Source organism: Sarcophilus harrisii, chromosome 2, assembly GCF_902635505.1.
Source record: "Sarcophilus harrisii chromosome 2, mSarHar1.11, whole genome shotgun sequence".
Classification (NCBI taxonomy): domain Eukaryota; kingdom Metazoa; phylum Chordata; class Mammalia; order Dasyuromorphia; family Dasyuridae; genus Sarcophilus; species Sarcophilus harrisii.
The window spans coordinates 639,031,303-639,049,659 of record NC_045427.1 but is presented as its reverse complement, the minus strand read 5'-3'; positions in this window follow the sequence as shown (position 1 = coordinate 639,049,659).

Sequence of the window (18,357 nt, the reverse complement as noted above, 5' to 3'; positions counted from 1 at the left end):
CTCTTCAATGCTTATTTAAAATTCTGCTACCCTCCCTCCTTGGGTGACAGCCATTGGGGTAATGACTTAGAATCAAGTCAAATTCAAATCAGAAAAACAGAATTTTTTCCAAGGGAAAATGTGAAAGGTTCTGACTGAGATGCTGTGAAAAATCCTGGATGTTTGAGTTCAGAGGGCCAGGGATCGAAGCCCAGCTTTGCCATTTTCTGATTATGTGACCATGAATCGAGTCTCTTAAACTCTCTAGCCCTCAGTTTCCTCATCTGCAAAATGAGGGGATTGGACTAGATTCCTGAAATGATATCTAGGTCCATGGTGCTGAGATCCTCATGTGTAAAATGAGCAGATTGGACTAGATGAAAAAGTTACTTGTAGCTATAAATCTGAGATTGAGAAAATGCTTGAATGGTTTGCCATTGCTTTTAGGATATAATATAATTTAGAACTCGGTACAGAAATTGGCACTTAGTAGATGCTTAATAAAGGCTTGTTAATTTGACAAACTCCCATGTATAATGGTTTGTCACCTAAAACCCTTTGCCACCTGGCTGTAATCAGAGATTTTAGACTTATTTCAGTTGATTACATTTTCTACTCTGTGCCTCACACAAACTGCTCTTCCCTGCTTACAATTCTGTCTTTTCCCTTTGTTTGGCTGTGCTCCATATTGCAAATGCTCTCCTTTTGCATCTCCATCTTTTGGACCCTCTAGAGTCTTTCCTGTTCAAACAGCAACTTGTACAGGAGGCCTTTTCTGATGCCCTCGTTGTTGATACCTCCTTCAAGTAGTTTTACATGTTCTCTCTTTCATTCACTGCAAATAGAATGTAACCTTTTCTGAAGGCAGAAAACTCATATGTGTATCTCCAGCATCTGGAGTCCTAGAGCACAGGACATATTTAAAAGCTCAATAGAATTGAATTCTCTGGTCTTCTGTAATCACAGAGGTTTTCCTCTTCCTCACCACCATTTTAAGGTGTCACATTGACTTTTTCTCAACTATGAATTCTGAAATTAGTCTTACTTCTAAATCAGAAAGGGAGGGGAACCATTATTGATGATAACTCATCACCCAAGTTAATTTCTTGTCAGAGGAGATAATTAGCTATTCCAGGTGTTCTTCATCAGTTTAACAAGACACCATGTGGCTAGTGATGGTTCCTTTTGCAATGAAGCTAATTAAACGTAATCCAACCACTTTGGGTTTGCAATACCCAGCTAATTATGAGTAATTAAACAATGCTGGGTTTTAGCATATGCATATTATAACATATTTGAATTCGAAAAATCATTTTCTTCAGGACAGAATGATCCTTGATACAATAAGATGCAGGGATCAGGCCAAGAAATAGGAAGTTTGCTCAAGTTTCCCCCCCTTCCCCTATGATCCTTCATCAACTTTTTTCATCATCAACTCTGAGATGTTTCATAATATTTTAATTCATAAAACATGTAAGAGAATGAATTTCCCCAGGCAGGGTACAACATACAGAAGAGCCAATTAACTGTGATATTATGGAATACATTACTTATGGAAAACGAGGTATTTTGAAAGTCATGGTGAATCATGTATTGAAAGACACACTCCAGTGCACCCGAACTCCCTCTGGCTCTCCCTTTCTGCTTTTGCAACGTGCATCAATTTGGAACTCTGTCCCAGGGGTGAAAAACCTTCCCTTCTACTTCTCATTTCTCTGTTGCTCTCTGATTTATATCTTGAATGCATAGAGACTGGTTTTCTTGTAGCTAGCTTGGTGACAAACTACTGTGTTGAGTTGGGAATCATAGAGACTGCTTCTGCATTTATCCCCAAAGGCATTATGTCACCGGGGGCAGATAGCTAACAGTCTGAATGACAGATTCAAGATTGAAAAAAGATTGTGACAGTATAGAATGTTGGGCTGAATCTAAAAAAATGAAATCTAATAGGAAAGTCTTAGATTTGGGTTAAAAAGTCAGCTTTACAAGTAAACAATATGGGGAGTTATGGTTAGATTGAAGTTCATCTAAAGAGGATCTGGAGGTTTTAGTGTACTACAAGCTCAATATGTGTCAAAAATGTGTTATGGAAAAGCCCAAATTGCCTAGAGAGTAAGCTTAGGGAAATGAAAGCATTTGTTTTTGCCTTGTCTGCCTTTTAAAGAACATTTGTTTGTTCCATAGTATACCTTTCACAACCCTTGAATACTCCCTATTGTGGAATGCTGTGATGGATACTATGATGGGCACTTGGTTCATGCTCTTTTAAGAGCTCAGATCTTTGGGATTCAGATGGATTTAAAATTGGAAGACCTGATTTCAAATCCAAATTCTGATGTAAATTATCTGCATGTCACTTTCTTTGGGCTTCAGTTTCCACATTTGTAAAAAGATGGTACTGGATTAGATAATTCCTAAGGTCTCAACCAACTCTAAATAGCATGTTCCTGCTAACCATTGAAGGATTACTATAATTTCTACTAATTCTATATATCACTTAGAGCCTACTTCTGAGCATATTTAAATCAATACTGCTATGTTTTGGATTCACATGGACCATGTTTAATTAGAGGATTCCTGCAAAAAGACAATTTATCTTTGAATTGTTATCCTCCCCCCAATCAATTTACTCTGAGAAAAATCTTCCTACAGTAGAATATGTCTTGTTTAATTTTCAAGATGCATTCTCAGATCCCAGTAGTGCACCTGGTATGTAGCAGGTGCTTAATAAATGTTTCTGGATCAACTGATATAGCTTAAGCATAATTCTTATCTTTTTAATTTTTTTTCCCAAATGTGGGTTTCCATGGGGTTTTATATAAACATTTAGATGAACAAATGGCATTGGGAATAGGACAGACTGCATTTTACTACACAGAAAATGCAGAAGGTACAAAGGACTTTAAAGAGTCCAGAAAGAGACTCAGAATAACTCTTTAGAGATCAATATTATTTTTTTATACTTTAGTTTCTCTGGCTTCCCTCCTGCTTCAGCTCAAGTCACTTCTTCCAGTAAGCTTCTCTTCAGCTTCTGGTGTTTTTCTGATTCCAAATAATTCTATTTTCTTTGTATATATTATATATAGTTATAGTAAATAGCTATTAGCAGAGTTATTTATGTCATTTTCCCCATCAGAATGTTAATTCCTTGAGAGTAGGAGCTGCTTTCCCCTTTCTCTGTATCTAAGTTCCAGCTTTAACCCTTAGCATAATACCTGGTATATAGTGAAGTGCTTAATAAATGCTTTTTTGGCTGATTGATTTCCTGTTTAGTAGGAAGGGTTCTAGAATCTTTCAGAGTGCTATCCATAGTTTTGATACCTTTTTGAAAAAAATTGAACTTGGGTTTTTATATAGGACAATACTTCAAAACTGGTGAATCGTTCCTTTTCACAGAATTCTATGTGGACATAGTAGTATTATTGGGATACTTAGACTTTCCTAGAAGGGAAATAACTTTTGAGCTATTAGGTAAGTAACCCTCTTCTCACCTTCCTACCATCTTTCTCTCCATCATTATCTGAATAATTTACTATAATAGATCTTTTGTCTTTTGCCTTTTGGAATATGTCATTCCATGTTCTTTTGTCCTTTAAAATGATAGCTAATAAATCTTGTGTGATTGTGATTCCTCAGAATTTGAATTCTTTTTGATTGTATTAAATATGTTTTCTGTTGTTGAAAGTTTTGGAGTACAATGTGTGTATGTGTAGGTGTGTGGATGTGTGTGTGTTCACACATGGATTTACTCACATATACACACACAAATACACACTCATGGTGGGAGTGTGTGTCAAGGGAGTGACTTTGTTCTTTGTTTCCAATTTTTTGTCCCTCCATCCTACCATCACTTGGTTGAGGCTATAGTCCTTTGTTTTGGTTCTTCTCAGTGGACTTCATGGGAAATTCCCCTTCTCTGGATAAAAATGGGGATCTTCACACTCTCAAACTGGGGTTTATTGATAAGGAAAAGTCTGTGGTTAGTGTTGCCCAAGAATTCTTTTTTTCTATGACTAGAAAGATAAGAGATTAAATCGACTAGTAAATTTCCCTCATTTGGCTAGAAGTACTTCAGGATTCTTGAACTTGGGGAATATTTTCAAAAATCCCAAACTAAAATTCATTACCTTGTAACCCATCAAAGTATTGTGTTTGAATGCAGATCAAAGGATTCTTTTTTTTAAAGTTGTTTTTCTTCTTTCTTTTGTTTGTGTTTTCTTTCACAATATGACTAATATAAAAATGTGTTTTTGCATGACTGCACATCTATAATTTATATCATATTGTCATCTGAGGAAGGGATAAGGGAGGGAAAGAATTAAAATTAAAAAAAGCTCTTAAAATTGTTTTTGTGTGTAATTGGAAAACAAACTATTTTAAAAAGAAAAAAAATCACCTTATGTTTACTTTGCAAATATTTTGAATAAACTTATGTATTTGCATGTTGTTTTCCCTGTTAGAAAACAAGATCCTTGAGGACAGCAAATTTTTTTTCCTTCTGTATTTGTAGTCAAGAGTCACCGTTGTTAATTCATGTCTAGACTCTACTTTGGATTGTCCAGACTTTGCCACTATGATTTTATGGCTTTCTCATGCTGGAACATCCTTCTGTCTTGCCTTTTTCCATTAGTGAGTTCCATATGGGTCCTCTAATTTTTCTTTTAATTTATAATTTATAGAATAAAACAAGTATTTCCATAAAATAGTATAATATAAAAATTGCATATGAAACTGCAAATCCACCATGTACAACTTATTATTCTTTCTAAATATATAACGAAGGTATCATGTAAATTTCTTTTTCCCCCTTTTTTCTTCCCTTGTTTCTGCACTGCCTTAGAGATAGCTACTATTATACACAAATAGGCTTATACATATAAAATTATTCTATACATACTTCTATTTCTCAGTTCTTCCTCTGGACAGAGATAGAATCTATCTTTATATGTCCTTTCTTTTTAATTTGTGTATTTATAATAGTCAAAATGATTTGTTGCTCAAAATTGTTCTTAATACAATATTGTTACCATATACAACATTTCTCTTGTTTCTGTTCACTTTACTTTTCACCATTTTATGTAAGTATTTCTATGCCTTTCTAAGATCACAGCTCATCATTTTTTAACTAAAGCTTTTTATTTTCAAAACATATGCATGGATCATTTTTCAACATTAGCCCCTGCAAAAATCTTGTGTTCCAAAATTTCCCCTCCTTCTTCCCATCCCCTCCCCTAGATGGTAAATAATCCAATATATGCTAAACATGTAAGATATATGTTAAATCCAATATATGGATACATATTTATACAATTATCTTGCTGCACAAGAAAAATCAGATCAAAAAGGAAAACAAAATGAGAAAGAAAACAAAATGCAAACAAACCACAACAAAAAGAGTAAAAATACTATGTTGTAACACACACTCAGTTCCCACAGTCCTCTCATGGGTGTAGATGGCTCATAAGATCAAAAATCTTGTTATTGGAAAGAGCCACATCCATCAGAATTGGTCATCACATAATCTTGCTGTTGTCATGTACCATGATCTCCTGGTTTTGCTCATTTCACTAGGCGTCAGTTCAGTTAAATCTCTGCAGGTCTCTCTGAAATCATTGGCTGATCGTTTCTTATAGAACAATAATGTTCCATAACATTCATATATCATAACTCATTCAGTCATTCTCCAACTGATGGGCATCCACTCACTTTCCAATTTCTTACCACTACAAAAAGGGCACCACAAACAGTTTTGCACATGTGGGTCCTTTTTCCTCCTTTAAGATTTCATTGGGATGTAAACCCAGTAGAAACAGTGCTGGATCAAAGGGTAACTTTTCAGAGCTCATCATTTTTTATAACAGTGGTATTTCATTACAACCATACATCACAACCTGTTTAGCCATTCCCCAAACGATGGGGATCTCTATGATTTCCAGTTCTTTGTTACCACAAATAGAGCTACTATAAATGTCCCATTCCTATTTAAAATTATAATGACTATTTATGAATTTTCCTTTATCTTACTCATTATTTTCTTTCTCAACCTCTCTTCTTATCCTCTTTTAGTTATTTTATCTTCTCTCTCATTCTCCCACTCCCCATCCCACACTCTCCTCTAAGAGTCTTCATCCTGTCCCCCCTTCCCAGTCCACACATTTATCCAAAAGTTCCTCCCCAATCTTTGCTCCCATACTCCCAAATCTCAATCTACACACTCATTTCCTCACCCTGTCCCCCAGTTTTCTTACCTCTCTGTGTTCAGAAGGCTTCTACACCCTTCCAGATGTACACATTGTTTCCTTTATAACCCAGATGAAAGTAAGGTTACATTACTAGTTTTTCACCCCCATCTGCTTCCTCTGTATGAATTATTCTTTTTGCACCCCATTTAAAAAAATAGAATTGCTCCCTTTTATATTTTCCTATCCAATTTTATTTTTTTTTTAGAATCAACCCATGTGGAACTCATTAATGGAAAAAGGCAAGACAGAAGGATGTTCTAGCGTGAGAAAGCCATAGAATCATAGTGGCAAAGTCTGGACAATCCAGAGTATAGTCTAGACATGAATTAACAATGGTGAGTCTTGACTACAAATACAGAAGGAAAAAATTATCATATTCAACTTGGCTCCAACCTGTCTTTCAAAATTTCTTAGTAATGATGACAGTTTTAAGAACACTAATACTATTAAGAAATTGGGCCTGTCCAGTGCCCATTGGCCCATGAGAGTCATGTTTCATTTCCCTCTTTTCTCTTCCCTTTTGTGTATTGTCTTTTCTCATTAGAATATAAGCTATTTGAAGGCAGAAACTACTTTTCTTTTGGCTTGTATTTATATCTCCAGTGCTTAGCACAATGCTTGGCACACACTAAGTACCTAATTAATGCTTCTTGCCTGTCAATACCCAGCACAGTGCCTAGAACATAGTAAATACTTAACAAATGCTAGTTGATTGATTAAAATATAGATGACTTGGAAACGATATCCCATCTACAGATATACACATCCATCCATCCATCCATCCATCCATCTATTCATCCATCCACCTACCACAAATATACATAAGAAGTGAGTTTTATGCTTTATTAACCTTTTCTTTCTGTACCATTCTTTCCCAAACATAGCAAATAAGAAGACAGTACTTTGAAAAAAAAAAGAACTCCTTGGCTTTCTGTGACCCAGAAAGGTTTCTATTTTCCTTTGAATAGGGAAGTTCAGTAAATATGATTTCAGGTCTCTCTCCAAGGACATGTCTAGTGTCTGTTTTTGAAACCTGGAGTTATTCAATTGAAGAAGGGTTAAGACAAGAGTGAGGGTAAGTGCCCATGTGTTTGTTGTTTCTCCAGAGGGCCAGCATAGGTGTGATATTTCAATAGAGACATCAGTTCTACATGGGCAGGTAGAATAGACCCAGATCAGCAGTTACACTTAGGAGTAGATAAGTAATGAAAAGGTCATTTCTCAGCTGACATCCATTTTCACGTTTCTTCCCCTCTATGGACCAGCAATGAGTCTTGCTTTTGATTGAATTTTGATTCCAATTCCTGGTTTCATGGTAAGCACTTGAAATGTGGCTGAAATGTGAATCTTGGAAAATGAGACAAAGGGGTAGACATACACACACATTCACGCTTGAATGAGAGATGGAGACAGAGAAAGACGGAGAGACTGAGGGAAAGACAAAGACACAGAGAACTAACTTTTCATTTGGCTATTTTATTTTATTTTATTTTGCTGAGACAATTGGGGTTAAGTGACACGCCCAGGATCACATAGCTAGGTGTTTGGCTAATTAAAAAATACTTCCAGGAATGGATGATGTTGTTGATAGTAGAAGACTTTTCAAAGGGACAAATTCTGATCCTCCTCTGCCTTCTCATTTTGTGAGCAGTTAGGTATAAAAGTTTAGCATACATTCCCCCCTTCAGGTATAGTGACAAGGGAAGGTAAAGGCTAGCAATATTTAAGAAGAAGGCAAATAGTTATAATCTTAATTCAGTCCTCCTTGCTTTCAGAGAAGAGAACTGTCAGTCTCATGGCTCATTTTCCTGTTTCCCATCCAGGCAGAAATGTTTTCCTTGAAGAAGGGTGGGCAAGAATCCAAAGCTCTACTCAAGCTGTTGGCGTATTCATTTAGACACCCCAGGAAGACATGAGGGGTATAGTTGGTAAGAGCACTGGGCTTAAGGTCAGAAAGACTTGGATTCAAACTCTATCTCAGATACTTAATAGCTATATGAACTCAGGGAGATCACTTAACCTCACAGATTCAGTTTTCTCAACTGGAAAATGGGGATAATAATAGGACTTATCTCATCTCACAGGGTTGTTGTGATGATCAAATGAGAAATTATATGTGCAATACTTTCCAACCCTAAAGCCCTATGTAAATGTTAACTATTCTCCTCTTCCTTTACCTCCTTCTCTTCCCCCTTCCTTTCCTTTTCTTTCTCCTCCTCTTCTTTCTGTTCTTTCTCCTCCTCCTCATTCCCCACCGACAGCACATACCTTGAAGACAAAGAAATGCTTCACTTATGCATTTCTCTTCTCAGCATTTAACACTGTTCCTGGTATATAGCATGCATTTAGTAAATGGTTTTTAATTAATTTATTCAATTATTCATTCATTCAGGGATCAGCAGGAGTGATGAAATTTCTTGAAGCTATTTCAGTGCTTAGTAGCTGGACTTTGGCCTGAGGGAGAGAACAAATGAAAAAGTCCACAATATCCTGGTGGGATGCTCATGGGATGCCATATTCCTTCCTGCCACTCATCTTCTTTTAGCTTTCCTTTCCAAAACTTCATCCCAGAAACATCCTTAAAGTCCATATATTGGCACAACCTTGGGGCATTCTGGTAGTTTTCTGAGGGGCTCTATATGGGAGACCTCTTCTTGGAGGAGAATCCTTAAGAGGACATTTTGGTCTACCAAATTAAGGACTTAAAGAAACCCCCAAACAATAAGTTTGGCAGTGGGAATCTTGTATTCTCTACCCCTTTCAGTTTTGTGTGTCATGGTAGGATCTGCTCTGCTCTAGAATATGGGCTTGTGAAAACTCTTCTGTTCATATTTTCATCAAGGACATTCTCAGCCTGTGTTTTGGGCATTCTCATAAAGATTTTGTAGAGGAGAAAAGAGAGGCATATAGTGATTGATGTCTTCTCAATTGCCTTTTTTATCTGATTTCCAACCCCCCCCCCCCACCCCCATCATTCTGTAGTTTTCCCATTTTTCAGATATTCAGGTTTGACTAATGAACCAATTAATATAGAAGAATGACAGGCAGGAATTAAGAGAGGTTGTTGCATGTATTACTTTCTTTCACTCCTGAATTATTCAATATTCCTGTCTTCCTATTTCCAGGATTTTCTCCACTCCACTTCATCCCTCTCAATGTGGCCAGATTAGTCTTTCTAAAATGTTATTTTCATGATGATTTCCATCCCTGCTCAAAACCCTTGAATGGCCCTCGCTGCCAATCAGAAAAAGGCTGGCTCAAGTCTACTTTTTCAGTCTTATTTCACATTATTCCCCTTTGTGCTAAGATGAGGGAGCACAGAGGAGAGAGATTCAGCCAAAAAGCTGGGAAGACCAGGGTTCAAATACATCCTTGACCATACTGGCTTGTGTGACCCTGGGAAAGTTACATAACCTCACAGTGCTATAGGCAACTCTCTAAAGATATAAATTGCTGACTTGTTACGGTAGAAGGAGTTTCCTTGCTGAGAGTCTCCTACATATGCTAAAAGAATTATAGATCCACTATCTATGTGTCCATCCCAAATTACACAGACTTCATGTTTCAACTGAATGATTGATCTCCAGTCTAGTCATTCCATTTTCAGTCTCTATACCTTTGTATAAGACATACTCATTTCTTTCTCATTCCTGTTTGTTAGTATCTTTATGTTCTTTCAAGGATCAATTGAAATGCCATCTTCTCTGATTTGTTAAAATACTTCTCTCTCTTCTCAGATTACCTTACAGTTACTTATATACAGAGGTTTTTGCCCTCATGGAGTTTCCATCCTACTGAATGGAAATAAGATTCTTCCAAATCCAAAGATAATAGAATGATAGCCTGACAAGACTTCCTAGCACTTACTTAGCATAGTGTCTTGTAAATAGTAGGTACTTAATAATGATCAACCTCTTGACTTCTCAAGTTCCTCTGCATGCTTCATATCCATCATTTTAAAAAATTATTTATTTTAAATTTCTGAAATAAAACAAGCATTTCCATTATATAGTATAATAAAAAGATGATTGTATGTGGGATACAAATATTATATGCAATTTTCTATTCCTTTTAAATATATAATAAAGTTATTATGAAAATTTCTTTCTTTTTTCCTCCTCACACTATTGTAATTACATTTATGTGCTAATTGGACTGTTTAGCAGTTCTCCAATCGATAGGTTCCTATTTGGTTTTAGCTCTTTGCTACGTCAAAAATTGATTTAATTTAATAATTTGATTAAATTAATTAATTTGTTATTAATATTTTTGCCATCATAGGTCCTTTGGAGAGGGATAGGCAAGATTCCAAAACTTTCTTCTCCTTGATTTACCAATCTTTATGTTTAAACCTCCTAGGGAACATAAGAGGTGAGAACCAATGGGTAAGAGTCCTGGATTTGAAGTTGATCTGGTTCAAATTCTACCTCAGACTCTTAATAGCAGTATGAGTTTTCCCACTGTCTCTGATCTCTTTGGGATCTAGTAGTGATTTAGTCCCTGCCCTGCTCTGTTTTCCAACCTCCCTCCCCCCTTTAAGAGTAGTACCATTGGGTGTAGTTTAGTGACAATGTCAAATTGTTTTGCAGCAAGGAAAGGCAAAGTTATTGTTCCAGCAACAGTTCACCAGGAATCCTGAGTAAATTTTTCATGAAACTTGAGCAGCATGTGTGGATTTAAGGGAAAATAAAGAATTCATCTTCTGGGAACATGTCAAGTGCCAAGAACACCAAGACTCTTGAGCTGACTCCGTAATGAGGTCACATGGGGAGAAGCAACTTACCTTGAATATGCTTTGTTTTCTTATATGTTCTGTGTTTTCTTTTTATCTCTGGAGTCACAATGATGGGGGAGAGGGGGTGGATGGGATGGGATGAGAGTTCTCATTTTTCTTTCTTTCTGATATGGTTGCCTTCTATTGAATACACCCCAGAGACTGGCCTGTCTCCTCTAGTTTATTCCTTCTGTTGATTGCCACCAATTTATCATATACTTATATTTGGTTTGTACATAGTTGTTTGCATTTCATTTCCTCCATTAGATTATGAGCTGCTTCAGGGCAGAGGTTGTGTTTTTACCTTTCTTTGTACCTGACACATGGTAAATGCTTCATCAATGCTTGCTAATGGATATGGAGTCCATGGGCTGAATGACATTACTTCTGGTTTATTTTCTTGGCTAGGAAGTCCATTCAAGGTCCAGAACAAAACCATAGGAACCTTGATTACAGTTGTAATGAGCCTAAGAGAAAAAGGGAATACAGGGTGGTCAAAAGATTATGAAATTAAATTGAGTCAAGTCAACTAACTCTTGGAGGGATACTATTATGTTTTTTCAAATGTCTTAGATTTCTCAACTTTATATAGATGTTGGATGGCTTAATGGACTTTTTTTTTATGAGAATGAGCTAATTTTGACTTCAAGAAAGTACTGAAAGCAAGCTTATTGGTGTTCAATTCTGCTCCCTAGTTCTTGATTATAAACTTCACATAGATTTTCTAAAATCTTAAACAAAGATTAACCCTATTGAAATAATTCTCTCCTTTTCAATTTCACATTTTGGTGAAAAATTAAAATGGAACAGAACTTTATTATAGCATGTACCAGAAATGGATGGTCTTGGGAGGTATTAGGTTCTCTTTCATTAGAAGGCTGTAGTCAAAGACCTGATAATTACAGCTTTTGGGATGTGATTTGATTCTTATTCAAGTTCAATTCAGACTAGACTTCTCAAATCCTTTCCAGTTCTGACATTTTTTTGGCCCCTGAAAATCCACAGATAATGACAATGTTCTACTCATCCTGGTCAATGGGTACTTTATGACAGGGACCTTAAAAGTAGGTGATAGTTATTTGGTAGCAGTGAGAGGTAGGGAGGTTGTAGAAGTGTTTTTTTTTTTTTTATCAAGATGCTGTAGGGTTCAAAGTTTTAGATGGAAGAGGTGACATAGCCAAAAAGGAAATTCTGATGGCACCATTTCCCCAAACCATTTAGGATTTAGTGAGTGCCAGAAAGCTCTTGTCATGCTGTTAAAACAGCTGGATCCTGAATAGGACTGGAAACTTGGCTTGGAGGAAATCCTCTGTGGATCTTGGTTTCCTGCAGATAGGATTTACTCCTTACTGGTTGAGGACAAGGATGCAATAGGCAATGTTTAGAATACAAAGCCAGATAAAATGCCTGCCCACTGGAGCTAACCTTTCTCCAGCAGAATTAACAACAGTCATCCCCCTCAGTTGCAATGACACCATTTCCTGTCTTGAGATTTAATTGTTCATGACCTACAAAGTGAAAATTAAAAACAAAATCATAAATGAAACTGATTCAGAGAATTCCTCCTAGAATTCTTGCTATCATATATTATTTATTCATCAGAATTCATCAAGATATTCATAAAATACATAGAAATGATTTCCACCTAAAAATGCCATTTATTTGTGATCTATAAGGAATAAAGTGTTTATACTCATTTTATTTCTTTTAAAAATGTTTTTCTCTATCTCACCTTTTGGAAATACATGGTAGATTTATTTGGAAACTTAAGTATAAATCCAGATGGTACTTTGGGAGTCTTTGCTCATAATAAAATATGATTCTATTAGAGGTACAATGGGAAAAAAAAAACACTTCAGACTTGGGCATCAGGAAGATCTGAGTTCAGAACCTGCTCTGAAAAATAATCTGTTTGGCTACAAGCGAATCACTTAATCTCTCTGAGCCTGTTTTCTTATCTGTAAGATAGTAATAACCATACTTTTAGTTCTAAACTAACAGGATTGTTTCAAGCCGGAGAGGAGATAATGTATATTAGACAGAATCTTGAGGCAAATGGTTTCACTTAAACTTGGTTGGAAAAAATATTGTTAATCCCAAAGGTGAAATATTTTACAAATATAATTTGTTGTTATTAGTATTACTTAGTATTTTCTATCTTGAGTCTTATCTCTGGCAAAGATGGCAATGCTAAATTCTTTCCCCTGGAAAGTTTCACAGTAAACATAAGTTCTCAGTGGGAGCAGGTCAAAAGATATGTCAATTTCTTCATCCCAATATGTTCCCCATTTCCATCATGGAGGTCTGATTTATAACCTGATAGCTTTTTTGGTCATGTTGTTAAAATAAGAAAACAAACAAAAAACCCCAAGAAAACAAATATAGATTAGCTGGGAATAAAGAAACGTCTAGGTGAACTCCTCTGAGGAACTGAATGACTACAAAGACATATTTCCTAAAAAAAAATGAGGACATGGCCTGAATTTAGGTTTAATACCATCAGTTTTATCTTCCTTTCCTTTGAAATTTGTTGATGAAGATTTTCCATCAAGCAAAAGCAAAAAAAGTAAATAATAAAATCCAAACAAGATTCTGGGAATTATTATTATCATTTTTAATTAAAGCCCCCAATCCAACTTCCAGTAAGTACATACATATATACATACACATACACAAATTTTTTTTTCTTAGATCGCATATGCTTATCAGAGAGAGGCTCAATAAAAATGTGATTGAAAGAAAACAGACCTTCTAAGGGAAGGAATTCTACCAGAGACAGCAACACCATCCTTGCCTGAGATCTTAAGTGATATCAAAGAGCCAGACCCTTGACTGTTTTTACAGAAGCCAATGATTAATTGAATAGCTTTTCCAATTGCTGGAAGTGACACATGGACTCAATCAGCCTGAAGGTGGAGGAAAGGGGCAGGGATAAAAGAAGCAGATGTTCTGCTTGAACTTTTTCACTGGGGTCAGATGTTTTTGCTTGGGAAATTCATTCTATTTTAATTTTTTCTTGCTCATTCTCCCTCCTGCTATCTTATATCACCCTTAGTTGACTAGCTTCACATTCTGTGAGTTTTCAGAAATCTGTTCAGAATGAATGGATGATTCTCTTGGCATTTAGATTAATAGGCCCCTCCCTGGGCTCTCTCAATCAATAGTCCTATGGTTCAAGACTGAAGGATGCATTTCTGAAGGGTCTTGGAATCACTTAATGCTCAAGAACCTTTCTATTCATGTCTTGTTCCCTTCCCTCCCCCCAGAATATTTTTAAACTTTCTATCGCTAATCTATTAGTTCTGTGACCTCTAGACTCATTGTAGAGCACTTCACTCAGATCCCATTTTGAAAGGGGGCGACAATCACAAAATCTCAGAGTTTGAGGGGACTTGAGTAAGTAGCACATAATGCCCCGTACATATGATCAATAACTTTTCCTTCAAGACCTCCTATGAGGTAGAAAATCCTATTTCCCAAGCAATCCCCTTATTCTGCTTTTGAATCAATCTATTTGTCAGGAAGTTTATCTTTACATCAAGCCCATATATAACATATATAAGCACAGAAAGCACCTCTTTGGCATTTGTTTCATACAGTGGAATAGCATGTACAACAGTTCTCATTGTTCTTCTCCTCCGCCTAACTATCCATACTTCCCTCATTAATTTTCACCACTCACTTCTATGTATGTCTTTGGATTGGCAGATTTCATTTTCAGAAGCCCATCATGGAAGACAGAGAAGCAAGGGGAAAGAATAATTATATTCCTGAGTTCCCAACAGAACTTACACTGAAGAGCTGCTTGTGAAAGGTTTGTATATGGCTTCGTCTCTTCCTCATCCTCCCACTGGGAGTGAAAGTGATGGTGGTAGGGAAGGTTACTGTTTGCATGAGCAAGTTTCTCTAGATTATGTTTTGAGAGAAAGGTCTCATTCAGATTCTGCTAGCCAGGAGGGGGAAAGGCTGTCTGTGGCTTGTTCAGAGTGAGAAATATGTTTCTAGTTAGCAAAATGGCAATCACCTTCTCCAGGCTTGATAACAGAGTGCATTAATTTTTGGCAATGTGACATTTGGAAACATCCAGTGCTGTATTTCAATGAAACCCAGAGTTCATGGAACATGACGGAGAGAGTCGGAATACTCTTGGAGACACATGGAGTCAGGAGAGTTGGGCTTCGGTCCTGGCTCAACTCCTCCGGGCTATGTGATGTTAGCCAAGTTTCCTCGCCCATAAAATGGGAATCATAACAGTCTCACTTCCAACTTTACTGGGGTGGTTTATAAGGGGTAAAAGCTTAAAACGCTTTAAGATTTACTTACTTTAAGAATTGGTGATTTCTTTCTAGCTTCCGAAAATATTCTAGATCAGTACCCACTCAAAACCATGAGCCTTTAACCAAATCTATGTTCCTCTAACTAAATTTGACCAGTGGATAAACGGGACAAAGCAAAACACATTTACTTAAAGAGCATAACAAAATAGAAGCCGAGGATAATTATACACATAATACACTTCTGTTGTTGTTAAGTTGTTCCAGTCATGTCTGTTTCTTTGTGACATTATTTGGGGTTTTCTTGGCAAAGATACTGTAGTGATTTGCCATTTCCTTCTCCAGCTCATCTTAAAGATGAGGAAACTGAGGTAAACAGGGTGAAGTGACTTGCTTAGGGTCACACAACTAGGAAGTGTCTGAGACTGGATTAGAATTCACGTTCTCCTGACTTCAGGCCCCACTGGACCTAGCTGTCCACATTTAATCTACTTAATTAGTCAATGAATTAATAAGAATTTTTTTAAAAAACTTTTTTTTTGTTAGCCAAAACTTCACCCTTACTTCTCTCATTTCAATTTGAGAAAAGAAAAGCAAACCCCATTACAAATGTATTGTTGCTGTTCAGTTGTAGCTGATTCTTTGTGACCCAAACCCTATGAATCCTGTGGTTGGTGTTTCTTTGGCAAAGATACTAGCATAGTTTTCCATTTTCTTCTCCAGTGGCTTAAGACAAAAAGGGTTAAGTAACTAAACCAGGTTCACACAGCTATAAGTGTTTGAAGCTGGATATGAACTCTCATCTTCTTGCCTCTAGACCAAGCAGAAAATCAACTGAGCCATCTACCGCTTCTATAAACGTGTGTAGTCAATCAAAATTGGACATGTCTAAAAAATATTGTCTCATATTCTGAATCCTTTACTTCTCTATCAGGAGGTAGGTAACATGTTTCATTATTAGTCCTCTGGAATTGTGATTGTTCATTATGCTGATAATTCATTACAACATGATATCACATTCAACATGATATCATTACAACAATATAATATCACATTTATGTATGATAACTTGTTCAGCCATTCCCCAATTTATGAGCATCCCCTCAGATTCCATCATTTACTAGTTCATAAAACAAGTACATACTTACACATATACGTAAGTACATGCATTTTGGGTACATGATTAGATTTCATTTTGCTTAGGATGAATCTTTCCTTCAATCTACTTTCCTTCTAATTCTAGTTCTCATTCCCTTTCCTTTCCCCTTTTCTCCCTTTCCCCATTGAATGAACTGTATTTCTGAGCTAATTCATGTGTGTGCATGTATATTCTTCCTTCTTTTGAGTTCATATGAGAATGAGATTCATTGCTAGCTGTATAGATGTCTACTTGTGCATTCTGATTATGTGAGATATTACTTTCCCTTTTCCCCACTCTCCCCACTTCCTTTCTCTTTTCTTCTCTTTTTATTTTTCTCCTAAGATCATGAAGGCATAATGAAACAGCTCCTGACTGTGTCTAATTGAATTCCCTCTATGATACCTGATAATTATAGAGCTCAGAAGGGAAACATGTATCATGTCCCCATGTTTAAAAGTAAATAGTTGATCCTTGTTTGATCCTTAATAATTGTCATTAAAGTTTATTTTTTTATGTTTCTCTTCCTCCCATGTTTAAACTTCAGATTTTTCTTCATAATTCTGCTCATATTTTCCTTCCTTCCTTCCTTGCTTGCTTGCTTCCTTCCTTCCTTCCTTTCTCCCTTCCTTGTTTCTTTTTTATTGAAGCTTTTTTTTTTTTTTTGGAAACATATGCAAGGATAATTTTTCAACATTGACCCTTGCAAAACCTTGTGTTCCAATTTCCTCTCCTTCCCTCTACCCCCTCCTCTAGATGGAAAGCAATCCAATATATGTTAAACATGATAAAAATATATGTAAATTGAATATAGACATACATATTTATATAATTATCTTGCTGCACAAGAAAAAAATTGCTCAAAAAGGAAGAAAAATGAGAAAGAAAATAAAATTCAAGCAAACAACAACAAAAGAAGTGAAAATATTATATTGTGGTCCACAGTCAGTTCCCCAAGTCTCTCTTCAGGTACAGATGGCTCTCATCATAACAAGTTTATTGGAACTGGCCTGAATCATCTCATTGTTGAGAAGAGCCACGTCCATCAGAATTGATCATCATATAATCTTGCTGTTGCCATATATAATGATCTGGTTCTACTCATTTCACTTAGCACTAGTTCCTGTAAGTCTCTCTAGGCCTCTCTGAAATCATCTTGTTGATCATTTCTTATAGAGCAATAATATTCCATAACATTCATACATATAACTAATAAGTTATAGTATATGGGCATCCATTCAGTTTCCAGTTTCTAGCTACTACAAAAGGGCTGTCACAAACTTTTGCACATGTGGGTCCCTTTCCCTCCTTTAAGATCTCTTTTGGGATATAAGCTCAGTAGTAACACTGCTGGGCAAAAGGTATGCACAGTTTCATTGCACTTTGGGCATAATTCCAAATCACTCTCCAGAATGGTTGGGTCAGTTCACAACTCTACCACCAATGTATTAGCATCTCAGTTTTCACATATCCCATCTAACATTTACCATTATCTTTTCCTGTCCTCTCAGCCAATCTGAGAAGTATGTAGTGATACCTCAGAGTTGTCTTAATTTGAATTTTTAATCAATAGTGATTTAGAGTATCTTCTCATATGACTAGAAATTGTTTCAATTTCTCCATCTGAAAGTTGTCAGCTCATATCCTTTGACTATTAATCAAATGGAAAATGGCTTGAATTCTTATAAATTTGCATCAATTCTGTATATGTTTTAGAAATGAGGTCTTTATCAAAACTCTTGAATGTAAAAATGCTTTCCCAATTTATTGCTTTCCCTCTAATCTTGTCTGTATTAGTTTTATTTGTATAAAACTTTTTAACTCAATATAATCAAAATTATCTATTTTATGTTCAATAGTGAGCTCCACTTCTTCTTTGGTCACAAAATCCTGCCTTCTCCACAGATCTGAGAGGTAAACTATCCTTTGTTCTTCTAGTTTGCTTTATAA